At 47.6% G+C, this 26,936-nt stretch overlaps 1 protein-coding gene across 1 annotated transcript in view; it reads right to left on the reverse strand.

The window, feature by feature from the left end:
- The window catches only part of LOC139268132 (uncharacterized), a 170,008-nt gene that overhangs the window by 11,699 nt on the left and 131,373 nt on the right, over positions 1-26,936 (reverse strand). Inside the window, exon 2 of the mRNA XM_070886159.1 lies at positions 889-1,138. The gene's annotated coding sequence lies outside the window, so the exon portion shown is untranslated. The remainder of the gene's footprint in view (positions 1-888; positions 1,139-26,936) is intronic.

Raw genomic sequence — 26,936 nt, forward strand, 5'->3', positions numbered from 1 at the left:
TTCTGCCCGCCCAAGTGCCACCCAAAGGACTGCCGATGGCCGCCGAGGTACCTGACGGTACTCTGGGTGGGGTTATCATCAAAAACGTCCCTCGAAGGTCGACAGGCGGCAAATGAGGGACTTACGTTGCCAATCTGGGTGGCAGCCGGCAGGAGCGCTCATTTTCGGCAGCAAAGGCGCTTGTCGCTCAAGTGCCGCCGAGGATGGAGTCAGGCCCAGAGAGGGTCAAAGACCTGCAAAGAAAAAGCATCAGAAAAAAAAACCATCGGAACACCTTCAGGGGACCCCAATCAGGTAAGTCACTGTGAAAAAAATATTTTTTAAATATTTATTCACCTTTTTTCCAGCTCTTCAGACCTACTGTCGGAGATTAGACCAGCCTCCTCACAGCGGTCCAAACGCATTCTGGTGCCGACTCCCGCCTGCATGAACATGGCATCGTGGCGGGCGGGAGTCCATTTACGCCAATCGGCCGTCCGCTGATGTCAGCGGGCAGTTCCCAGCAGTTCACCCCTCCTATCCGCTCCAGGCCAAATTGAAAGTGACACTTAGCGGAACTTGAAGAGGAATGTCGGCGGCAGTGCGCGGCAGTGGGGGTGAGTCCATCAAATTCAGCCCCAAAATGTTCAGCAAAACGATAATCTGCACTTGTGCCCTTGTTCTTGGGGCTTACCTGCAGATCTCTGGAATTGCCACTTGCTCCAAGGTAGACTGCAGATTTCCAAAACTGTCTTACATATCTAAAGAAATATATCCTATAATATCCAGAATACATTACAAAAATGCAGGTCACGTGACAAGCAAACAGGAAATTTACAGCTAACAACTGAGGTGTGAACAGTGGAAAAAAACATCAAAAATTAAAGGGGCCGATTTTGATGAACTTACCGCCCACTGCCGCCGATATTCCTCTGCTCAAACCGCCCAGTGCCACTTTCGACGTGGCCTGTAGTGGACGGGAGGGGAGAGCCACTGGGAAGCACCTGCCGATGTCAGCGGACGGCCGATGTGCATAAGTAGACTCCCGCCCGCTGAGATGTTGGATTGGTGCGGGTGGGAGTCGGCTGGAGTCGGCAGCAGGATGGCGGTGGATCGCTACATGGAGGCTGGTCTGTCTTGAATGGTGAGTGTCAAGGTCCTGTAAAAAAGGTAAGTGGAATGTTTTAAAATTATTTCTTTACAGGTACTTACCTGGATGGGGTCCCCTGAAGGTCCTCAGATTTTTTTTTTGTTGGTGGTGATTTTTATTTTTACCTCGACTCTCCATGGGCCCCACTCCATCCTCGGCGGCACTTGGGCGGCGAGCGCCTCTGCCACCGAGAATGAGACCACCTACCAGCTGCCATCCAGATTGGCGATGTACATCGTTGATTTGCCGCCCGCAGACCTTCGAGAGACCTCGGCGATGAAAACACACCGAAAGTACTGTCCAGTACATCGGCGACCATCGGCGGCACTTTGGGCGGCACTTGGATGGACGGAGGCCTTGACCAAATTCGGCCCCAAAGATTTTAATTTGTTCAACATTTATGCAATTATGCAATAGTCATTAAATAAAAATTCTGAGCTATTGAAGTAGGATTTTAAAATCCCACTGTAGTGACCCTGGCAATTGCAAAATAGGTCAGCAACAAATCCAACTGCCCTACCATCAGCAAGTATATGCTGTAATAACCATACATCATGTAATAGTTCCAATAAATCGCATGGGACAGGATGTCCAGCTGCGAGAATGTAAAACCGCAGTCGTCTGAGACTGAGTTGTGCACTCCTCTGTAACGGTCATAGACATTGTGGTTGAGATATACAAACCACACAATTCAAGCAAACGTGTCAACACGATGTTTTTAGATGCAATGTTAAATGTCATGAACCTTGCGGTCGGCTGAGCAGGTGTGTCTCTGACCGAAATAGGTAAATGTAGCTGTATAATTGAAACAACAATTCTATGTTCAAAGCGAGTGAGTGGTGGAACGCCTGGGTGAGGACCCAGCAATATCGCTCTCCTCTGCAGGTATAGAAATAAAACGATTCTTTGACTTTCAACAGACTTCGATGGTGTATTTATTTGTTACATTACATCAAATGGCGTAGTTGGCAGGACTGTCCTGGAAGGCAAACAGACCGATCATCACGGTGTGAGTATTTTAAATTACCACTCTAAAAATCCAATGTAATCGGTGACGGGACATGTCGGTCAACCAGGGAATCCGAACTTGGAGAAGTCTGTGAAAGAATAAAGACTCGTAGTAGAAGTGAGACATCATAAATTTTGAGTTAAAATAATTGGACAGAAAATTGTTGTTGCAATAATTGTCAGAAAGTTCGAAGTAAATAAGGAATACGTACATTGAAGGGGACATATATATATTGGATATATATATATATATATATATAAAAATACAGGGGACACTGTTGGAGGCAGTGGTCCGTCTGGGGTCTATTAAGGGCTGCCTGTCACAGGCACGGATAATACTGCCTAAGAAGTAGGCAGGCAAATATTATCCGTCTCTCAGTTCGGTCATTGAAGATGAGCGACAGTGGTAAGATAGAGTGGGGACCTGAAGGGTCGCTCACCAAGTTTTACACTGATAATCGCCAGGGACTTATAGACAAAATGATAAAGGATGGATGGGATCGGTCTCAGGAGCCACTGACTCAGAAAGAATGGTGACAAAAAGAAAAATGAAAGAGGACAACGAAGGCTGGCATAATTATAGCACAACAATTGCTAAAGTACAAAGAACTAAGTAAACCAAAATTGGAAGAGCTCAAGAAGTTAAGAGAGGAAAATAAGAAACTAAAGGAAATGTTAGAGGAACTTAGGATGGAAAAATTTGAAGGGGGATACGGGGAGGAAAACACCGATGTACCCCCACCATATAGAGAAGCCGGGGCGACAGCGCCGGAATGCTCATCAAGTGATGAGGAAGAACAGGCACCTCTGGCGCCTGTCAGAACCTCGGTAAATCATTAAGGACACATAAAGGCAACATGTACAGCCTTTACATCATTAGAGAAACAAGGGATTATCAAAGACCTGCCTCCTTTAAAGGCCCGTCACGGAACTACCGATTTCTGGAGACAATTAAGGGAGAAGTCCGAAATACACAATATGCATGAATGAGATGTGCACCAAATTGTAACGGCAAAGTGCCCACGTGAGAACACCCTGACCCCTGCCCAACAGAGGGAAACATGGGTTCCAGCATATAACACTGATCTTGTCACAAGACAAACGGCGTTAGATAATTTTATAGTGGCAGTCCAGACAGCTTTGGGAAACCCCACCCCAAACTTGGGACTTATAATGTTAGTTAAACAAAAGAAAAACGAAAACAGTAATGAATACGGAGAAAGGCTGGTGGACGGCAAATCAGGAATACTCAGGACAGCCAGCACCAAACAAGGACGACCCGGCATTTAAGAAAATGTTTAAAGACGGGTTGTCTGCAAAACATCAGAAAATCCTAAAAATGGGGGTGATAGCCGCCGATACGTACAACGGCTTAATCACCTGGTCATGTCAGGTAGATAGTGACAGCAATGCAAAGCAAATCAAAACGGAAGTGTCTGCAGTTAACACCACCGGTGACCAAACTAAACGGGGGCCCCCGGTCTGTTATGGCTGCGGCTTAGTGGGACACATAAGAAGGGAGTGTAGACAGAAACAACCCACCAGGCCGCCGGTCTAATGTACCAATTGCCAACGTATCGGCCACACCCAAGAACAGTGTCGGGCCAGGGGCGGCGGCTGCCAGGGACAGGGACACATGCAAGGGGGAACCGTAACACGATTACCCAAACTGACTGACCAACAATTGCTCCAGACCCTGAAGGTCCTGGCCGGTGATTGAAGGTCAGCGGCCCCCTTGCGGAGCGAAGGTGACTCACGTACCCATGTAACAGCGGTGTTAGGGGGCCTGCAGTGCGACATGTTAGTGGACACGGAGCATCAGTCTCAATTACGGACATTCCCCTGCCCACTACATGACGTACTTTGTCAACAACGGGGGTGGGGGGGATCATCTACATATGCAAAACTAGGTGAAGTCACGTTATTAAAGGTAGCGGGACTCTTATTACCTGCTCAGTTTTATGTGATGCCTAATAACGAAGGCACAATATTGGGGATATATCTCTTGGATCAATTCGGAGCTTTAGTTGGTCCACGAGAAAAGAAAGAAAATAGTCTGGGTAAAGACCAATGGACAAAAGACCATCATCATTATAGGCAGTCCCTCGGAATCGAGGAAAACTTGCTTCCACTCTTAGCATGAGTTCTTAAGTGGCTGTACAGTCCAATACGAGAACCACAGTCTCTGTCAGAGGTGGGACCGACAGTGGTTGAAGGGAAGGGTAGGTGGGGAGCCTGGTTTGCCACACGGTCCTTCCGCTGTCTGCGCTTGATTTCTGCATGCTCTCGGCGATGATACTCGAGGAGTTCAGCGCCCTCCCGGATGCACTTCCTCCACTTAGGGCGGTCTTTGGCCAAGGACTCACAGGTGTCAGTGGGGATGTCGGACTTTATCAGGGAGGCTTTGAGGGTGTCCTTGTAATGCTTCCTCTGCCCATCTTTGGCTCGTTTGACATGGACGAGTTCCGAGTAGAGCGTTTGCTTTGGGAATCTCATGTCTGGCATGCGAACTATGTGGCCTGCCCAGCGGAGCTGATCAAGTGTGGTCAGTGCTTCAAAGCTGGGGATGTTGGCCTGGACAAGGATGCTAACGTTGGTGCGTCTGTCCTCCCAGGGGATTTGTAGGATCTTGCGGAGACATCATTGGTGGTATTTCTCCAGCCACTTGAGGGGTCTACTGTACATGGTCCACATCTCTAAGTCATACAGGAGGGCAGGTATTACTATGGCCCTGTAGACCATGAGCTTGGTGACAGTTTTGAGGGCCTGGTATTCAAACACTCTTTTCCTCAGGCGGCCGAAGGCTGCACTGGCGCACTGGAGGTGGTGTTGGATCTCGTCATCAATGCCAGCTCTTGTTGATAGGAGGTTCCCAAGATAAGGGAAGTAATCCACATTGTCCAGGGCCACGCCGTGGATCTTGATGTCTGGGGGGCAGTGCTGTGTGACAAGGACAGGCTGGTGGAGGACCTCTGTCTTATTGATGTTTAGCATAAGGCCCATGCTTTCATACGCCTCGGTAAATACGTTGACTATGTCCTGAAGTTCAGCCTCTGTGTGTGCAGGCTTCATCCGTGCACTGTAGCTCGACGACAGAGGTTGGAGTGGTCTTGGACCTGGCCTGGAGACGGTGAAGGTTGAACAGCTTCCCACTGGTTCCGTAGTTTAGTTCCACTCCAGCGGGGAGCTTGTAAACTGTGAGGTGGAGCATGGCATCAAGGAAGATTGACAAGAGGGTTGGGGTGATGATGCAACCCTGCTTGACCCTAGTCCGGACGTGGATTGGGTCTGTGATGGATCCATTGGTAACGATCACGGCCTGCATGTCATCGTGGAGCAGGCGGAGGATGGTGACGTACTTTTGGGGGCATCTGAAACGGAGGAGGACGCTCCATAGACCCTCGCGGTTGACAGTGTCAAAGGCCTTTGTCAGGTCGAAGAAGGCCATGTATAAGGGCTGGTGCTGTTCCCTGCATTTTTCCTGCAGCTGTCGCGCTGCAAAAATCATATCCTTTGTGCCCTGGAGGGGACGAAATCCACACTGCAACTCTGGGAGGAGCTCCTCGGCCACGGGGAGAAGACGATTGAGGAGGACTCTAGCGATGACTTTCCCTATGGCTGATAGCAGGGAGAGTCCTCTGTAGTTGCCGCAGTCGAACTTGTCCCCTTTTTTAAAGATGGTCACGATCACTGCATCTCTAAGATCTCCCGGCATGCTCTCCTCCCTCCAGATGAGAGAGATGAGGTCATGTGTTCGCGCCAGCAGTGCCTCTCCGCCATACTTCAGTACCTCAGCAGGGATTCCATCCGCTCCTGTAGCCTTGTTATTTTTTAGCTGTCTTATGGCTTTTTCTACCTCGTGCAGTGTTGGGGTCTCGCTGAGCTGGTGGCAGGTAGCATGCTGCAGAATGAAGTCGAGAACACTTGAGTCAAAGGCAGAGTCTCGATTAAGGAGATCTTTGAAGTGCTCCTTCCAGTGGGCCCTGAGAGCCTCGGTGTCCTTGATGAGTGTTTCCCCGTTCTTGGCCAGCAGCGGGATGGGGCCTGGGGTGTTTGGACCATAGGTAGCCTTGAATGCGATGAAGAATCCTCGCACATCATGGCTGTTGGCCAGCTGCTGTATCTCCTGTGCTTTCTCCATCCACCACCTGTTCTTTAGGTTCCGGGTTTTTTGTTGGACCTTAGCCTTTAGCTGTCTGTAATGTTGCTTTGCTGCTCCCGAATTGGGTTGCTGTTTAAGGCTCAGAAATGCCCTGCGCTTGCAATCTATTAGCTCTTGAATCTCCTGATCATTCTCGTCAAACCAGCCCTGGTGTTTCCTGGTTGAGTGACCTTTGCAGGCACTTGTTATGGGGGCCTGGAGGACAGACCAACACCTTTGGGGAACAGAACAATTTGATAGTCATGCTAGAGTAAGAAGTATGCAACCCTTGAGAAGGGACTGGGAAGCCCTGGAACTGTTGATTCTGGATTCTTTTCCCTTCAATCTGTTTCAGTGAACACCAAAGAAGCTTATAACAAAGCAGACTTTATTGTTAGTTTCACTGGTCGGGACTTATCAGAAAGAAAGAATGCTCTCCCTATAGAGCGCACCCACTTCCTACGGACAAGTGCCGTTACAATGTAGGGGCGCAACAGTTATACACTTTCAGCACGTAATGCAATTGAAAGACATTCAGTTCACCCTATTCTTTGTGATCCCTCCTTCCCTTTGTCCACTGATTAGCCGATACCTGGCCTTCCTTGCCCAATTAAATACGGGCAAGTGGTTACAGCAACTGTTTTTCACAAGGAGCTTTCTCACACATTGCTTGTAAATGTTACAATTTTACTGGCGTGACTAGTAACTAAGACCGTGAGAAAGTCTGTTAATTGTGCTGATGCTGTAATATTTGCAGTCTGACATTCTTTTAGTTATCTTTCATTATTCCTTTGTTCACTTCACTGTCTCTATTGCTTATACATTTTCACACATTCACATTCCCCCCTTTTATCATTCCATGATAACCCTGGTGACTATTCCAGGAGTATTGCATTCAGCCGTTCGCACTCTCTTTCCTGATCCTCCTTGTCGATTAGGTCTTTAGTTTGCTGGATCATAACCCGGGAGCCCCTGGCCACAAGAAGGTTTGCTAATCTTGCCATCATGACTTTACAACAAAGGTTAAAGCAACTAATAATCAAGCAACACGTAATTATTAATACGATGAGAATAATTGCTCCATGCATTAGATACGATCCCCGAGATCCACTTAATAGCCAATCAAACCAGCCTACTCCTCCTGCAGGGGTGGATAACTTCTTTATCTCCCTTCTTATGTGATCAGCGAGTTTGGTTATGTTTTCTGAATTATCGGGGATGTAAGTGCAACATTCAGATCCTATCAAGGCACACGTTCCCCCTTTCTCAGCTAACAGATAATCGAGGGCCATTCGGTTTTGTAATGCCACAGTCCGTATGGCTATCATTTCGGCCGTGATGCCGTATAGCAATATAGTTAGCTATCTGTTCCAATATCCTCTCTAGATTCTGTACTTCATCCATGATGCGTATTATCCCCAATGGGAACATCATGACCCCAAAGAACCTTTCAGCGGGGGTGAGGGCTCGCCTGTGTCGGCTGGAGGCATGTACTTCCGCCAGGGTACGTGTTTGCCGCACAAATGGCACCACATATCCCATATAGCAGGACCCTGTCCATCGCCTAGGTAACAAGGGGTATGCCCTATGCCCGCACACAAAATACGTGCCGTTATACGCTGCCTCTATGTATATTGTGTTGGGGTCCCAAGACTGGGCCCACAGACCTCCACCTGTGTTATGCGGAAGATGAGAGAGGTTAGTGATTCGTGCACCTGTTGTGATGTTGAGGTTGTATGGGCAATCGCTGTACCCTATGATATATCCCTGTCTGCTGGTGTCATTTCGGGTTAAACATATGGCCCCGGTTGGCCTCCCGATCCCCGAGGTATTGGTCAGGACTAAGAATGGGGGTTCCTTTTCATGATCATAGGATGATTCGTACCATCCCTGGAACGTTTGACTAATGGGGTACCCAGCACTCTCCCACTTGGTGACGTCCCCGTGGTTGTCCATGCTGTAAAGGTATGATAATCCACCTGGCCTCCGTGATCCCTCTCTTGACCCGCCTTTCATCTTTCGTATTTGCATTGGCCCCCCTCCGCTCATGCTAGTCTGGCTCAGAAGCCACTTGACAGTCTCAGTTAGGGTCAGTTGAACGGGGCACAAAGGAATTCCCCCTTTAGAATGCATAGGGATATGTGAGCACACCCAGCAACTAGAAAAGTTCCCGTTTTGCGCATAAATATAAGACATATATAGGAACGTATTTACATGGAGTTCCCTTCGTTGTCTTGCCCCCTGTATGTTATAAGCCACCAACGCCATTATACTAAAAAGAATCCACCACCCCATGGCTATGGGTTAAGTACATATCATCCAACGTCCTCTGGGCCCGTCAGGTTCCAAGAGTCCCAAGGACCCGGTTTGTCCAACGGGGAATTGGAGGTACACAACCTTCAGCAGCTCGTCTTTGCTCGCCCGAATATTCCACTTATTCAGCTATGGGATAGAGGAAGTCTGTAACATAAATATAGGAGTTAAGGAGTGATAAGCTTGCAATGATGCAGGTGAACCCAGACACTTCTCCCTTCAACCTTAGCTGCAGTGGGGGTAGTGAGTAACACCTGAAAAGGCCCCTCCCATCGTGGCTCTAATCCCTTTCGAATCCATTTCTTAATCAGGACATACCTCCCTGGTGCCATGAGGGACAATTCGGGCGAAACTGGGAGGTCGAGGTGAGCATCTTGAACCTGGTTGTGGGCTATTCGCAGAGCCTGAGTCAGCGAAAGAACATAGGTGGTCATCTCCTCAGTCATGTGGTGGAACTGGACAGTGGAGGGGACATTCTGATTCCAGGGGGTCCTAAGGGGTCTACCATAAATGACCTCAGCGGGGGTCAGTCTAGCCTTACCAGTAGTAGTAGTGCGGATCTGGAATAGGGTTATGGGAAGGAGTTTAAGCCAATTGAGTCCGGTTGATGCTACCAGTTTTGCAAGCTTGGTTTTAAGAGTTTTGATTAGCACGTTCAACTAATCCCGCAGCTTGGGGTCGGTAGGCACAATGCAGCTGCTGGTTAATGCGCATCTGGGAACAGAATTCTTGGTTAACTTGGCCAATAAAGTGAGGGCCATTATCGGAACTCAGTTGAGCTGGGATACCATATCTAGGAACAATTTCCCTCATTAACACTTTAACAACAATTTGAGCCTTATTGTCCAAGGTAGGGTAAGCTTCGATCCATTTGCTGAACACATCCACTATTACTAACACATATTTGTAACACTGAACTCTTTGCAACTCAATGTAGTCCAACTGCAGGGTCTCAAAGGGACCTTCTGGTAGGGGCGTCTTACCCCAATCACAGGGGACTCCCTTCTCTGGATTATGCTTTTGGCAAACAAGGCAGTGACTACTGATGTTCTGGGCCAGCGCCTGGAGTCTAGGGTGCCACCAAGTGGCCAAAAGCGTGTCACTTGTTGTCCTTGCTCCACAATGAGTAGCAAAGTGCATACATTCAATAACCCATAAGGCCAACTCGTCAGACATGCAAGTCTGTTCCGCAGGAGTGGTCCAGAGTTTAGAGACATTGTCATAAGTACATCCATAATCTTTCCACAACAGTTTATCTTTTTCAGGAGCGTCCTCCTGTGCTTTAATGACATCTTGGATGGCTGGCATTTGTTTTTCCGAGGCTAACTTATCCTTTGCAGGATTTTTAGTTTGACTCATCATTCTGGGCACTACCATTTGTTGTCCACGAGAGGCCTGTTTGGCCTATTGGTCAGCACAGCGGTTTCCTATATCAACCGGAGATTTTCCGGTAGTGTGGGCGGTACATTTGACAATGGCAATGCGCTTGGGGAGCATGAGGGCTTGCAACAAGTCAGATACTAGCTGCTTATGGGATATCTCATTCCTATTTGAAGTTAGGAATCCCCTATTTTTCCATAATTGTCTGAAATCATGGGCTATCCCAAAGGCATACCCAGAGTCAGTATAGATATTGACCTTGAGGTCTTTAGCCAAGATATAGGCTCGGGTGAGGGCGAATAGTTCAGCTTGTTGGGCGGAATAGGCGGTCTCAAAGGCGGCAGATTCCAGGACCTGATTCTCCTGGTCTACTATGGCGTATCCCGAATTTCGTCCGCCTTCTGGGTCAATGGAAGAGCTTTTGTCAACATACATAATACAGTCAGGGTCCTCCATTGGTACATCAACTAAATCCTCCCTGACTGAGGTAGCTTCTTGAATTAAAGATAAACAGTCATCACTCGGTTCTTCCTCATCTTGGGGTGGCTCGGTAAGAAAACAGGCCGGATTAATGGCAGTACAGTGCCGAAAGGTCAGCCTAGGATTATTTAGTAGGTAGATCTCATATCTACTCTGCCTGGCCATGGTAAGATGTTGAGTCTGCAGTTGACCCAAGAGGGCAGCTACGGAGTGAGAGGTATATACAACAATATCCTGCTGGAGGGTAAGGTTGGCGGCAGATTGAAGGCTATTGTAGACGGCAGTTAATATTTGAGTACATACAGGGTGCCCCAAGGCAACGGGGTCTATTTTAGTGGGCAACAGGCCTATGCTTATCCCCGTGTTTCTGAGTTAAGACAGCGGTAGCACAATCTTTCAGGATCGTACAATACAGTTGAAAGGGCCGGTCATAGAGGGGCCGGCCCAAAGCCGGAGCTTGCAGCAGGGCTGTCTTTAGTTCCTTAAAGGCTTGAACGTCTGCGGTTTCTATTTCAAAGCTGCCTTCCTTGGTTGTGTACGGTGTGAGGTGCTTGGTCATCAGGGTAATATTAGGGATCCAGGATCTACACTAATTGATCATCCCCAACCACTGCCGCATTTGTTTAGTCGTGCTAGGGACTGGAAACTGGCAGATGGGTTCGACTCAGTTAGCCTCCAAGGCTCAGTGGGTGCCTGATAAAATGATCCCAAGAAATTTGACTTGAGACTGGCCAATTTTGACCTTTGATGGGGAAACTATGTATCCCAGGGAGGACAAGTAATTCAGTAACTGATTGGCATCCTCCCGATTACTTGGTTCATCTGCGCTGGCTACCAGTAAATCGTCCACATACTGAATTAAAGTGGATCCCTTAGTCAGCGTGAGGGACTGTAACTGTTTCTGCAGGCACCTTGAGAATAAGGTCGGGGAGTGGATGAACCCTTGGGGAAGTCCAGTCCATGTATATTGCTGTCCCTGGTAAGTGAAGGCGAACAGGTACTGACTCGCTTGGGCTAGCGGCAAGGCGAAGAAGGCATGTTGGAGGTCTATTATTGCGAAGATCTTGGCGTTTGCTGGGATTAACGACAGTATCTGTGCTGGGTTGGGAACCAGAGCATGTAGGGGCTGGACGATAGCATTGATGGCTCGAAGGTCTTGGACCAAACGGAACTGATTTGTTTTGCCTGGCTTAGGGACTGCCAGTATTGGTGTATTACACGGAGACTGACATTGAACCAAAATCCCCTGTTCCACTAGTCCCTTGGTTAATCGGTGGATACTTGGTATTGCCTGTCGTTTCAGTGGGTACTGACGGATGGAGGGCCAGTCCACATTGTCCTGTACTAGGATCTCAATCGGATCAATTGGAGTATAGCCCACTTGGGAGGGGGTCCTCTGCCCATATGTGAGGATCCACGTAATCGGGTGTATTGGTACCGGTATGGTGGCATAGTACCGTCAGGACCTTCTCGGGATCCCTGTGAAATTGGACCGTCCGGCCATGTCCCACAATCTGCAAATCCGGGCTGGTAGGGTCAGCCTCGTCTATAACTTGGCGCACCATAATTCCTAAATCTCTGGCATGGTGGGGAGGTAATACTTCGCGAGTGACGTGGGGTGCCACCTTTGGGGGCTGCCACCACAACATTTTATTCATTTCCACAAAATCTGCTTCCCCTCCGGTCCAGACACTCTGGCTCTTAGGAGAATTTCCCACTTCTCGCCCACATGATCCTGGTAGAAATTCTGGAAATCCTGATTCTTACCACTAGGATCATAGGCTAGGGTCACACGATAGGGCACTTGGGGCAAATCCAGGGACCACCATTGAGGGGTCCAGGTAGTGTAGCACTGCCGTTTAAAGGTTCCTTGCTTTACAACGATCCCATCATCCCCGCATTCCAGATGCAACTGAAATTTACAGAGGAGATCCCTAGCCATCAAGTTACAGTCCAAATTGGTGGTAATAACAAACCGATGTGCCACAGATTCTTCCGTGTAATTTACTTTAACTGGTTCTGACACTGGGAATATTGAGACTTGTCCCAGGGATCCTGACAATCCCTGTGTCTCGGTGGAGGCGGGGAGTTTAAGCTTCGACTGCACAGAGGACATTGAAGCTCCTGTATCTATTAAGAAGGGTTGCCATGTTGAATTTTTAGCGATATCATTGGTTCCTCATCCGAGGAAGGTCCTCGTACAGTCAAGCTGCGTGGTCAGTATCGATATCCGGGTGACAGTTGGGCAAAGGGGTTGTTCTGGGAGAAATTAGTATAAAATCCCCGTCCTCTCCCCCCTTGCCCCCCTCCTTTTCCTCCTCTTCCTTTTTTGTGCCGAGGAGAGGGACATTCCCTGCTCCAATGTCCTTCCTGTCCACAATTAAAGCATTGTCCACTCCTTCCCCAGCCCTGGCCACCTCCCATACCCGATCGAGAGCCATAAGGGGGTCCATAGTTTGCGGGGCCTGGACCGGTGGGGTGTTGGTTATACCCGTATTCTCGGTTATCCACCCATCCCCTTGCACAGTGCTGTGGTTCCATTTGATATCCCCTTGGGGCAGGTTTTGGTCTTTCCCCTCGAGGAGGCTCTTCCTTTCTAGTCACGTATTCAGTCTTGACCCGGGTTGGGGGCGCACCTCCCCTCTCTCCTTTCTTTTCCTGCCAATAATATTTCACTGCTCTCTCCATCTGGGCCTGACTGTTATCTGCCCAATTCATATTATTGGTCCGGATAGCGTGAGCAATCGAATGGGGTAGACACTGAAGTAGAACAGCGCAGAATTGAGGTGAATTATCCCCCGCCCGGAAGGCATTTTCTCCAGATTGACTTCCGTATATTTCAATTAATCTTTCCATGAATTCTTCGGCATTTTCGTCTCGCTTGGGTTTAGTTTCTAATATTGCGGCCATACTGATGGGCTTCTGAAGGGTCGTGCCGAGGGCGGTGAAAACAGCGTTTAGGCGGTCCTGGGTGTTATTAGGGTGTGCAGCCAACAATGCATCATGGGTTGCATATCTTAAGTGAGCTAGAAATCGGGAGTGCTCAGTTGGGCTCAGGATCTGCTGTACCAGGGCCCACAGGTCCCTTGATTCTTCATTATAAACTGCAATGGTAGTCCGGAGATGATCTATAAACTTGATAGGTTCCCTTTTTCGATCTGGCATGGTGGCCAGAATGACCATAATTTCGCTCGGTTTCCAAGGCACATAGACATCTATGGTGGGGTGGTCTGCAGCTTGTTGTGCGTCAGGGTTTGGCATTGGTCAAACCAAGAGCTGCCGCCGGGGCTTAGGGGTGGGGGTGTCAATCTCGGAAGACGTTTCTGGGTCGGAGGGTGGCTCGGAGCTGTCTGACCGCACAGCACCTCCGCGTCCCGATTGGCGGGAGGGTTTGTTTTGCCTTTCACGGCTGGCATTCTGACTAGCGGATTCACGGGATTGCTTGTTCCTTTGAGATATAGATCTGCCCTTCCGGGTGTGAGATCTGGTCCTCTCGGCTACATTGCTCGTGAACTGGGGATTTGTAGGGGCGCAACAGTTATACACTTTCAGCACGTAATGCAATTGAAAGACATTCAGTTCACCCTATTCTTTGTGATCCCTCCTTCCCTTTGTCCACTGATTAGCTGATATCTGGCCTTCCTTGCCCAATTAAATACGGGCAAGTGGTTACAGCAACTGTTTTTCACAAGGAGCTTTCTCACACATTGCTTGTAAATGTTACAATTTTACTGGCGTGACTAGTAACTAAGACCGTGAGAAAGTCTGTTAATTGTGCTGATGCTGTAATATTTGCAGTCTGACATTCTTTTAGTTATCTTCCATTATTCCTTTGTTCACTTCACTGTCTCTATTGCTTATACATTTTCATACATTCACAGAATGATGGGGACCCATTTGTCAGCATATCAGTGGAGTTTGGGCAACGTCCAAACAAGACTGCGGGCTGGTAAAGGGCGACCTCGTCATAATCCCAGAACCTGAACACACCCCTAACAGGCAGTATCCCATTAAGCCCGAGGTTATGTATGCTGTAAAACAAATTGTAAGGGACCTACTTGAAAGTGGGATAATTAGAGAGGCGGAAGGGACTACTAACTTCCCTGTGTGGCCGGTAAAGAAACCGGACGGATCATACCAGTTGATTATTGATTATTGATTATACAGCCCTGAATAAAGTAACCCCTAGACAACACCCTATCGTGACCAGTCCAGCCACCATCTTTAATGGACGAATACAAGGTGTTCATCGTGTTGGACATAGCCAACGGATTTTGGTCCATACCCCTGGCAAAAGAATCCCAGGAAAAATTCACCTTTACGACAGGCGACCACCAATATACCTGGACACGGGTCCCACAAGGGTTTCACAGTAGCCCGGTGATATTTTACCGGACTATGAGTCGAGCCAGAGAAGGTGGACCTAACCCCGTACTGAAGCACGATACTGCAATATGTAGACGACCGGCTGATAACCTCAGAAGATGATAGGGGACACACAGGGGCACTTATAGAAATCCTGGAAGCATTACAAGAAGCAGGGTTTAAGGTGAACCCCAAGAAGGCACAGATTGGACAAGCCACAGTGCAGTACCTGGGACACGAGATATCCCAAGGAACTCGGGAAATGTCCAATGACAGGAAAGAAGCCGTTAGAATTAAGCCCTGACCAAAGACTGTCCGGGGAGTACGCAAAGTACTGGGACTTTTTCATTACTGCAGAAACTTTATACCTAACTTTGCAGCGATCGCGGAACCAGTACAAAGACTGGTAAAAGTCCCGAGAGACCATAGAATGGAGTCCCGAACACCTTGTGTTCGTCCATTAAAGATGGTGGCTGGACTGGTCACGATAGGGTGTTGTCTAGGGGTTACTTTATTCAGGGCTGTATAATCAAGCAGGAGGCGGCATATAGAAATCTGAAGGAAGCCTAATGTCCGCTCCGGGATTGGGACTCCCGAGTATGGACCTCCCTTTCCACATATACTGTAAGAACCAAGAAGACTTTTATGGAGCCGTGGTAACACAGATGCATGGGGACAGAATGAGACCCGTAGCTCACTATTCAACACAACAATCACCAGTAACATACCATTCGGCCCTTCAAGCCTGCACCACTATTCAATAAGATCATGGCTGATCATTCACCTTAGTATCCCTTTCCTGCTTTCCCTCCATACCCTTTGATCCCTTTAGCCGTAAGGGCCATATCTAATTGGTAGGAGGTTTAGAGGGGGTTTGAGGGGAAATTTCTTCACCCAGAGGGTGGTGGAGGTCTGGGGTGGAACTCACTGCCTGAAAGGGTGGTAGAGGCAGAAACCCTCACCCCATTTAAAAAGTACTTGGATGTGCACTTGAAGTGCCGTAACCTATAGGGCTACGGACCGAGAGCGGGAAAGTGGGATTAGGCTGGGTAGCTCTGTTAGCTGGCGCGGACACGATGAGCCGAATGGCCTCCTTCTGCGTTGTAAATTTCTGTGATTCTAAGCTCCCTGCACTAAAACAGGAGCATAGCTCCAAATATTGACTGATTTTGCTCAACTGCAAAGCGATGAGTCACGAAAAACAAGCCGCGATGTTAAGAATGCAAGATGGAAAATAGGCAAGGGATGTTATTAAGCCAATGCTATACGTTACAATCCACACTAAAGTCTCACACAGAAATATGTACTGTGCATAATAATTCGCTCCTGCAAAAGTCGCGGGAGAGCAAGCTTTCCATGGTGGGCCGCAAACACTGATTTAGACCCACTCTATTCAAGGAAAGGAAGATAAACTAATGGAGAGAGGTTACTGCAGAAGATAGAGGTACGCAGAGTCAGACAAAATGTATTAGCATGGATAGAGAATTGGCTGGCGAACAGAAAGCAGAGAGTCGGGATAAATGGGTCCTTTTCGGGTTGGAAATCGGTGGTTAGTGGTGTGCCACAGGGATCGGTGCTGGGACCACAACTGTTTACAATATACATAGATGACCTGGAAGAGGGGACAGAGTATAGTGTAACAAAATTTGCAGATGACGCAAAGATTAGTGGGACAGCGAGTTGTGTAGAGGACACAGAGAGGCTGCAAAGAGATTTGGATAGGTTAAGCGAATGGGCTAAGGTTTGCAGATGGAATACAATGTCGGAAAGTGTGAGCTCATCCACCTTGGGAGAAAAACAGTAAAAGGGAATATTATTTGAATGGGGAGAAATTACAACATGCTGAGGTGCAGAGGGACCTGGGGGTCCTTGTGCATGAATCCCAAAAAGTTAGTTTGCAGGTGCAGCAGGTAATCAGGAAGGTGAATGGACTGTTGGCCTTCATTGCGGGAGGGGTGGAGTACAAAAGCAGGGAGGTCCTGCTGCAACTGTATAGGGTATTGGTGAGGCCGCACCTGGAGTACTGCGTGCAGTTTTGGTCACCTTACTTAAGGAAGGATATACTGGCTTTGGAGGGGGTACAGAGACGATTCACTAGGCTGATTCCGGAGATGAGAGGGTTACCTTATGATGATAGATTGAGTAGACTGGGTCTTTACTCGTTGGAGTTCAGAAGGATGAGGGGTGATCTTATAGAAATATTTAAAATAATGAAAGGGATAGACAAGATAGAGGCAGAGAGGTTGTTTCCACTGGTAGGGGAGACTAGAACTAGGGGGCACAGCCTCAAAATACGAGGGAGCCAATTTAAAACCAAGTTGAAAAGGAATTTCTTCTACCAGAGGGTTGTGAATCTGTGGAATTCTCTGCCCAAGGAAGCAGTTGAGGCTAGCTCATTGAATGTTTTCAAGTCACAGATAGATAGATTTTTAACCAATAAGGGAATTAAGGGTTACGGGGAGCGGGCGGGTAAGTGGAGCTGAGTCCACGGCCAGATCAGCCATGATCTTGTTGAATGGCGGAGCAGGCTCGAGGGGCTAGATGGCCTACTCCTGTTCCTAATTCTTATGTTATTATATTCTTATGAGAGTAAAGCCAGCAGTCAGGTGAAAAAACCAACAGCAAGTATGGAGACACACAGATACAGAGACAGAGAGAGAGAGAGACACACACAGACACAGAGACAGAGAGAGACACACACACCACACACAGAGAGACAGAGCGAGAGACACACAGACACAGAGATAGAGAGAGAGAGAGAGAGACACAGAGAGAGAGAGACACAGAGAGAGAGCGAGAGGGACACAGAGTAGTCGCGGGCCTGTCTAGATGCGTGGCTGCACTAGATTGTGCCACATGGGCAGTCAAGGTCAATGAACCTGTCGACAGGTGGGATTGTCCTACACACAAAACACACTCTGGTGGAAATGTTGAATACTGGAAAGCTCCTGGCTGTCTCCAACGTCCGCCGAGCAAAGTGGGAAGCAGTCTTATTACCACACGATGAATCAGTAAAGATAGTCAGAGTCACCGGGGAGAACCCGGCGGAAGAATCCTGTACAGGGGAGAACCCCATGAGTGCAGTGCACTAGAATGGGAGGATTCCCCGGGAAAATTGAACGAGGTAGCCCTCGAGAATCCAAACCTCACGTTATATGTAGACGGATCTCAATGGTACATAGATGGCCATCACCGAACGGGATGGGCAGTAGTGGACCAACATCTACAGGTAGTGATACAAGGAGCATTGGACGGAGGCCTCTTGGCTCAGGTGGCTGAATTGACCATGCTGACCGAGGCCCTGTTAGCATAAGGAAAAACGGAAAACATATATACGGATAGTAGATATGCCTTTGGGGTGGTACATGATTATATGGTCGCCCTGGGGGAGATGAGGATTCATTACCTCAGGTGGCGAGGCTATCATACATGATGGCTGAATAAAATGGCTGTTAGATGCTGCTAGTAAACCCGCCAAAGCGGCAGTGATTAAGATGAAAGCCCACCAACGAGTGTGGATGAGATTCAGCAAGGAAATTAAGCCACGGATAACGCAGCCCGCGAGGCGGCCACATCTGCAGAAGTAGAAATAGAATCAGTCTGCAGTATTACCACAGAAGAAGACATAAATATAGTAAAATTACACGCAGACATGAGCAATAGGGAGAAAGCAGAATGGAAGAGGAAGGGAGGAGTTCCAGGCCCGTACTCCATATGGAGAAAGGACAGAAAGGTGTTAGCCCCCTCCTGCATAAAGAAGATGCTCATGGAATTGCACCAAGGCATTAATCATGCCGGGCGCAACGCTATGATAACGAGTACCTCCCAAGATTGGTGGTGGCCAGGAATGGGACGCGACATTGCTAAGTACTGTCAGCAATGCATTACATGCGCCCAATTACGTCGTGGGCCGCCCCGACCTGTGTGAGAACACCACCGCAGGTCGGGGCTATAAATAGTGCTGGAGCACCAGGCCTTGGAACATCGTGGGCCACCCCGACCTGTGTGAGAACACTACCGCAGGTTGGGGCTATAGAGCTGGAGTGCCGGGCCCTGGAACATCGTGGCGGAAGTGCGGTGAATGAGGATACGGGGCCCAGAAGAACCGAGGGCCCAGGGGCAGCATGGACCTACCCATATTGCGATATGTGTGCGCACTAGGTCCGTGCAGCAGAGCAGGTCTCCAGTTGTCTTGGTTAATCCTTGCCACTGGATAAAGGCCTAGCTCTGTCAAGACCGTGTGGTGGCTGATTTGCAACGGTCACCACACGTTAAAAAAATTTCACGCACAGGCATCTTCCACCCCCTCAACTGGAATTCAGGACTGGAACATCAGGTCCTTCATTGAAACATCTGTGAACTTTCGTGGAAGCAAGTCATTCTCGTTCGAGGGACCGCCTATGATGATGATATGACATGCGCCCAACAAAATCCAGGGAAGGCCATAAAAATAAAAATGGCCCATCAGCCACGCCCACAGGGACCGTGGGAGAACATACAAATTGATTTCACAGGGCCACTGAGGAAGAAAATACTGTCTAGTGATAATAGATTTGTTCACACGGTGGGTGGAAGTATTTGCTAACCGAAACTGTAGAGCGGCAACTGTAGCAAGACTACTCACAGAAGAGGTAATTCCCCGCTGGGGAATACCCACACAAATCGACTCTGATCAAGGAATCCATTTCATGGGCCAAGTAGTAAAGTTATTGTGCACTACATTAGGCATCAAACAGATATTTCACATCCCTTACCACCCACAGACTTCTGGGATGGTGGAACAGATGAACCGCACTATAAAGACAGCCCTGGCCAAGGCCATCCAAGAGACTGGACAGGCCTGGCCTGAACTGTTACCTGCCATATTAATGAGGTTGAGAGCAACTCAGAACCGTACAACAGCTCTAACCCCATATGAACTCATGACAAGTAGGGCCATGAGACTACCTGAGGGAGTAATTACAGGGGGAGTAGACTTGGGTCCATTAAGGGACTGCATTCAAAGATATGTAATGGAACAGAGCAAACAGTTAAAAGGCATGATACAGGAAGTCAGAGAACAGCAAGCAGGTAGGGACCAGGATGAGGATTTAAAATCACCGGCAGACGTGCCACAGGTAGGAGAAAAGCTAATGGTAAAAGGTTTACCTGGCCGAACGGGATTTGCCCATACAAGGTACTCATAAGCGGCGACATATGCGCGTGTGTAGATATTAAAGACGTCGGACGATGGAAACATTGGTCCCAGTTGAAAAGATACACTGATGTAGTGGATAGCCCAAGGGCATCCCCCCTTTTCCTATTTACAGGATGACCTGGAGGATCGTGGTTCTGATAATACTTTGGACCCATGGAACAGAACACCTTCTGAGAAATCGACATCCAGAGGATCAGGGAGACTCGAATTACCAACAGATCCTCGTGGGAGATGGAATCTATCTGACTGGCATATTCTGGCGAGAGGGTGCAAAGACCCCCCTTGAATTAGGCCGAACATTTCACGGGTGTAAGGGAACCCAACCCACAATATTGGGTGTCGCAATAGGATACAATAGGACCTAGTGCATTGAATGTGGTATTAATAGAATATGGACCAATTTCCGGACCTATCAGCGATGCATACAGATTAAGGTTGAGTTGAGTGATGACACGGGTATTAGATGCCTGTAGAAACAGATGGCCACGCGCTAACTATATGCGGTGCCTTACAAAGGAGGGTAGCCACGGGGTATCAATATAGAAGACGTCACATCAGACATCGTGAGAGATTGCCTGATATTTAACCAGGAACTCATCCCGAATTTGGTCCAATACTAGCCTCATGACTTCACTATGTGCGTTAGGCCCACGCAAAAGTTTGAGCCTACACAATACGTTTGTGCGCGAAACGATGAGACATGTCTATCCCCAGTAATTCGGGTAGAGTGGTCTGAATATTGGTCAATCCCAGCGCCAACAACACCAGTCCCCACAACAATTGTGCATTCCCCTCATCCATTGGAGTGCCCAATCCATACCGATGGACCTCCAAGCGGAGTGGTATTGCAAGCAGAGGGGATCCAGTTGTATGATAATGTACACCACGAGATACTCCCAGTAATAGTCAACTTAACTGACCTGAACTTACCAGAGAAATGCGATCCCAAGGTAAAGGCCCGATATACCAGAATGCTGGATATAGTGCTCAGGGAATCTAAAGACGCCTTAGAGGCCTCCCAATACCGAGGACACACAGGGTTCCGCTGCCACAAGCGAGGATTAGTCAATGATGTGCTGACTGGTGTAAATACTGGCACATCCCTTGTAAATGCCCTGGACATCCAATCCGTGAAAGCAAGCTCAGAGAGTCTTAAGGAGACCATGCAGATTTTGCTCCAGAGGTACACGGGTGACGCCAGGACGGGAGTAGACTTGGGACAACAGACCTCCAAGATATTATTACAGGGACTTACGATACTAAAGGGGCATGCTGTCACTATTAACCATTTAATTGACCGAGAATACAAGGACATCAACGATGGGGTGAAACGGGACATTTGTCACGCATATGGGGGATGGATGAGAGGACAAGTCCAACATAACCTGAACCAGATGCAGGCAGGCAGGGTCCCCGACTGGATCAACAGCACCCACCTAATTCAGTTGGCACAGCACCCAGGATCACTGGATGGCTGTATATTAAAGGGCATGACAAGAGTCTACCCTGTGACGAGTGAGTGAGCTGACTCCCATATCTCATTAGCAGGGATGGTGCTTATGATCCCAATAATGACCGCAAAATCATACCCACAGTACGAGGTAGAGAATATAGGATTGATCAGGGAAAGGGACTACCTGCGGTACTACTACCCAATGGATCATTACGCGATCAAAAGAAATGGAACCATGAGAGGGGTCTCATTGACTGGGTGCCGCGGGGAAGGGAGCCTAACGATCTGTCCACACCCAGTGGGACAAGGTAGTAAGGATGGATGCAGGTTCAATCAGATTATCGCATGTGTGCTGGAACTAAGTCCAGCGGAATCTGAACCCACTCTGCTTACAGGGGAAAGGACGAGCATTGCATAGTAACAACCCAACGGACGTATGACTATGGCGGATTGACTTGTAACATCACTAACCTCAACTTCTGCTTTACACCCAGCCTACCTTTGACAATCGGGCATGCATAGCTGATGTACATTCACGCACGAAAAACGGTCACCCAGAATTTAACGGACGAGATAAGAGCGGACCTGGGGCTATACGAGGAACCCCTTGCAGCACCCATCCCGCATCTTCCAGAGGATCTAAAGAACCTCAGGAATTCTTTCCAGGGAACATTAAACAGTATCACCTCCTAAAACAGGAATTACAAGAATTAGACAAAAAGATCAAAACTGAACTCCGTAAAATCTGTGGTATGAGCAAGCCTGAAATTGGGGCTTAAATGTAAACATCCACCCTTGAATTCGCATTAGCTCACATACATTGGTGCATTACAGGTGGTTTTGGCATTATGCTGGTTGGTGATGACATGCGCCGCTTGTTCAAAGCAAAGAAATAAAACGAAAGCTAAAGCAATAGTTAAGGAGCAGGCGAAGATACTTGAAGAAGATGTTATTTAGAGCTTAAAAGGTACTGGACCTCCCCAACCCTGTAGTGGCCACTACACAAGGGGGGCGGGACGTACAAGGCAGGAAAGGTAATAGGTAGTAATTGTCTCTTGGGCAGGTGAGCCTAGGGCCAAAATGGGGGATTGAAGTAGGATTTTAAAATCCCACTGTAGTAAGACCCTGGCAATTGCAAAGTAGGTCAGCAACAAACCCAACTGCCCTACCAACAGCAAGTATATGCTGCAATAACCGTACATCACATGAACAGTTCCAATAAATCGCATAGGACAGGATGTCCAGCTGCGAGAATGTAAAACCGCAGTCGTCTGAGACTGTGAGTTGTGCGCTTCTCTGTAACGGTCATAGACATTGTGATTGAGATGTACAAACCACACAATTCAAGTGTACTTGTCAACACGATGTTTTTAGATGCAATGTTAAATGTCATGAAACATCGAAACATAGAAAATAGATGCAGGAGTAGGCCATCCGGCCCTTCGAGCCTGCACCACCATTCAATAAGATCACGGCTGATCAATCCTTCAGTACACCGTTCCTGCTTTCTCTCCATACCCTTTGATCCCTTTAGCTGCAAGGAACATATCTAACTCCCTCTTGAATATATCCAATGAACTGGTATCAACAACTCTCTGCGGTAGGGAATTACATAGGTTAACAACTCTCTGAGTGAAGAAGTTCCTCCTCATCTCAGTCCTAAATGGCTTACCCCTTATCCTAAGACTATGTCCCCTGGTTCTGGACTTCCCCAACATCAGGAACATTCTTCCTGCATCTAACCTGTCCAGTCCCATCAGAATTTTATATGTTTCTATGAGATCCCTCTCATCCTTCTAAACTCCAATGAATACAGGCCCAGTCGATCCTGTCTCTCCTCATATGTCAGCCCAGGAATCAGTCTGGTGAACCTTCGCTGCACTCCCTCAATAGCAAGAACGTCCTTCCTCAGATTAGGAGACCAAAACTGAACACAATATTCCAGGTGCGGCCTCACCAAGGCCCTGTACAACTGCAGTAAGACTTCCCTGCTCCTATATTCAAATCCCCTTGCTATGAACACCAACATACCATTTGCCTTCTTCACCGCCTGCTGTACCTGCATGCCAACCTTCAATGACTGATGAATCATGACATCCAGGTCTCGCTGCACCTCCCTTTTTCCTAATCTGCCACCATTCAGATAATATTCTGCCTTTGTGTTTTTGCCCCCAAAGTGGATAACCTCACATTTATCCACATTATACTGCATCTGCCATGTATTTGCCCACTGAACTAACCTGTCCAAATCATCCTGCAGCCTTTTAGCGTACTCCTCACAGCTCACACCACCACCCAGTTTAGTGTCATCTGCAAACTTGGAGATATTACACTCAATTCCTTCATCCAAATCATTAATATATATTGTAAAGAGCTGGGGTCCCAGCACCAAGCCCTGCGGCACTCCACTAGTCACTGGCTGCCATTCTGAAAAGGACCCGTTAATCCCGACACTCTGCTTCCTGTCTGCCAACCAGTTCTCTATCCACGTCAGTACATTACCCACAATACCATGTGCTTTGATTTTGCACACCAATCTCTTGTGTGGGACCTTGTCAAAAGCCTTTTGTAAGTCCAAATACACCACATCCACTGGTTCTCCCCTGTCTAGTGGTTACATCCTCAAAAAATTCCAGAAGATTTGTCGAGCATGATTTCCCCTTCATAAATCCATGCTGACTTGGACCAATCCAATCACTGCTTTCCAAATGTGCTGATATTTCATCCTTAATGATTGATTCCAACATTTTCCCCACTACTGATGTCAGGCTATAATTAGCCGTTTTCTCTCTCCCTCCTTTTTTAAAAAGTGGTGTTACATTAGCAACCCTCCGGTCCATAGGAACTGATGGACAGTTGGAAAATTATCACCAATGCATCCACTATTTCTAGGGCCACTTCCTTGAGTACTTTGGGATGTAGACTATCGGTAGGGCCGAGCAGGTGTGTCTCTGACAAATAGGTCAATGTAGCTGTATAATTGAAACAACAATTCTATGTTCGAAGAGAGTGAGTGGTGGAACGCCTGGGTGAGGAACCAGCAAGATCGCTCTCCCCTGCAGGTATAGAAATAAATTGATTCTTTGACTTTTGTTACACTATCAAAGTTTTTTCTTTGTATCACTGAGCGGACTGATGTTTCTGCCAGGTCAGGGGGCAATGTTTTTTTGATGCTTTGATAATGAGCTCAAACCATGTAGCCATACTCAGCCAGGCTAAGCATTTGTTCAAGGTGCTAGTCAGTGCAGACTTGATAGTGGTGGAAGTGTTAGACCAAAAGCACAGAAACATAGAAACATAGAAAATAGGTGCAGGAGTAGGCCATTCGGCCCTTCGAGCCTGCACCACCATTCAATAAGATCATGGTTGATCATTCACCTCAGTACCCTTTCCTGCTTTCTCTCCATGCCCCTTGATCCTTTAGCCGTAAAGGCCATATCTAACTCCCCCTTGAATATATCCAATGAACAAGCATCAACAACTCGCTGCGGTAGGGAATTCCACAGGTTAACAACTCTTTGAGTGAAGAGGTTTCTCCTCATCTCAGTCCTAAATGGCTTACCCCTTATCCTAAGACTATGTCCCCTGGTTCTGGACTTCCCCAACATCGGGAACATTCTTCCTGCATCTAACCTGTCCAGTCACGTCAGAATTTTATATGTTTCTATGAGATCTCCTCTCATGCTTCTAAACACCAGTGAATACAGGCCTAGTCGATCCAGTCTCTCCTCATATGTCAGTCCTGCCATCCCGGGAATCAGTCTGGTGAACCTTCGCTGCACTCCCTCAATAGCAAGAACGTCGTTCCTCAGATTAGGAGACCAAAACTGAACACAATATTCCAGGTGAGGCCTCACTAAGGCCTTGTACAACTGCAGTAAGAACTCCCTGCTCCTATACACAAATCCCCTAGCTATGAAGGCCAACATACCATTTGCCTTCTTCACCACCTGCTGAACCTGCATGCCAACTTTCAATGACTGATTTACCATGACACCCAGCCTCCCCTTTTCCTAATCTGCTGCCATGCAGATAATATTCTGCCTTCGTGTTTTTGCCACCAAAGTGGATAACTTCACATTTATCCACATTATACTGCATCTGCCATGCGTTTGCCCACTCACCTAACCTGTCCAAGTCACCCTGCAGCCTTTTAGCGTCCTCCTTACAGCTCACACTGCCACACAGATTAGTGTCATCTGCAAACTTGGAGATATTACACTCAATTCCCTCATCCAAATCATTAATGTATCTTGTAAATAGCTGGGGTCCCAGCACTGAGCCCTGTGGTACCCCACTAGTCACTGCCTGCCATTCTGAAAAGGACCCATTAATCCCGACTCTCTGCTTCCTGTCTGCCAACCAGTTCTCTATCCACATCAGTACATTACTCCCAATACCATGTGCTTTAATTTTGCACATCTCTTGCGTGGGACCTTGTCAAAAGCCTTTTGAAAGTCCAAATACACAACATCCACTGGTTCTCCCTTGTCCACTCGACTAGTTACATCCTCAAAATATTCTAGAAGATTTGTCAAACAGGATTTCCCTTTCATAAATCCATGCTGACTTGGCCCAATCCCGTCACTGCTTTCCAAATGTGCTGTTATTTCATCTTTAATAATTGATACCAACATTTTCCCCACTACTGATGTCAGGCTAACCAGTCTATAATTACCCGTTTTCTCTCTCCCTTCTTTCTTAAAAAGTGTTGTTACATTAGCTATCCTCCAGTCCATAGGAACCGATCCAGAGTTGATAGACTGTTGAAAAATGATCACCAATGCATCCACTATTTCTTGGGCTACTTCCTTAAGTAATCTGGAATGCAGACTATCAGGCTTCGGGAATTTATCGGCCTTCAACCCCATCAATCACTCTAACACCATTTCCCACCTATTAAGGATTTCCTTCAGTTCCTCCTTCTCACTAGACCCTCGGTCAAATAGTATTTCCGGAAGGTTATTTGCGTCTTCCTTCGTGAAGACAGAACCAAAGTACTTGTTTAACTGGTCTGCCATTTCTTTGTTCCCTATTATAAATTCACCTGCATCTGACTGCAAGGGACCTACGTTTGTTTTCACTAATCTTTTTCTTTTCACATATCTATAGAAGCTTTTGCAGTCAGTTTTTATGTTCCCTGCAAGCTTACTCTCATACTCTATTTTCCCCCTCCTAATTAAACCCTTTGTCCTCCTCTGCAGTATCCAGTCCTCAGGTTTGCTGCTTTTTTTGGTCAATTTATATGCCTCTTCCTTGGATTTAACACTATCCTTAATTTCCCTTGTTAGCCACGGTTGAGCCACCTTCCCCGTTTTATTTTTACTCCAGACAGGGATGTACAATTGTTGAAGTTCATCCATGTGATCTTTAAATGTTTGCCATTGCCTATCCACTGTCAACCCTTTAAGTATCACTCGCCAGTCTATTCTAGCCAATTCATATCTCATACCATCGAAGTTACCTTTCC

This window comes from Pristiophorus japonicus, chromosome 8, assembly GCF_044704955.1.
Source record: "Pristiophorus japonicus isolate sPriJap1 chromosome 8, sPriJap1.hap1, whole genome shotgun sequence".
NCBI lineage: Eukaryota > Metazoa > Chordata > Chondrichthyes > Pristiophoridae > Pristiophorus > Pristiophorus japonicus.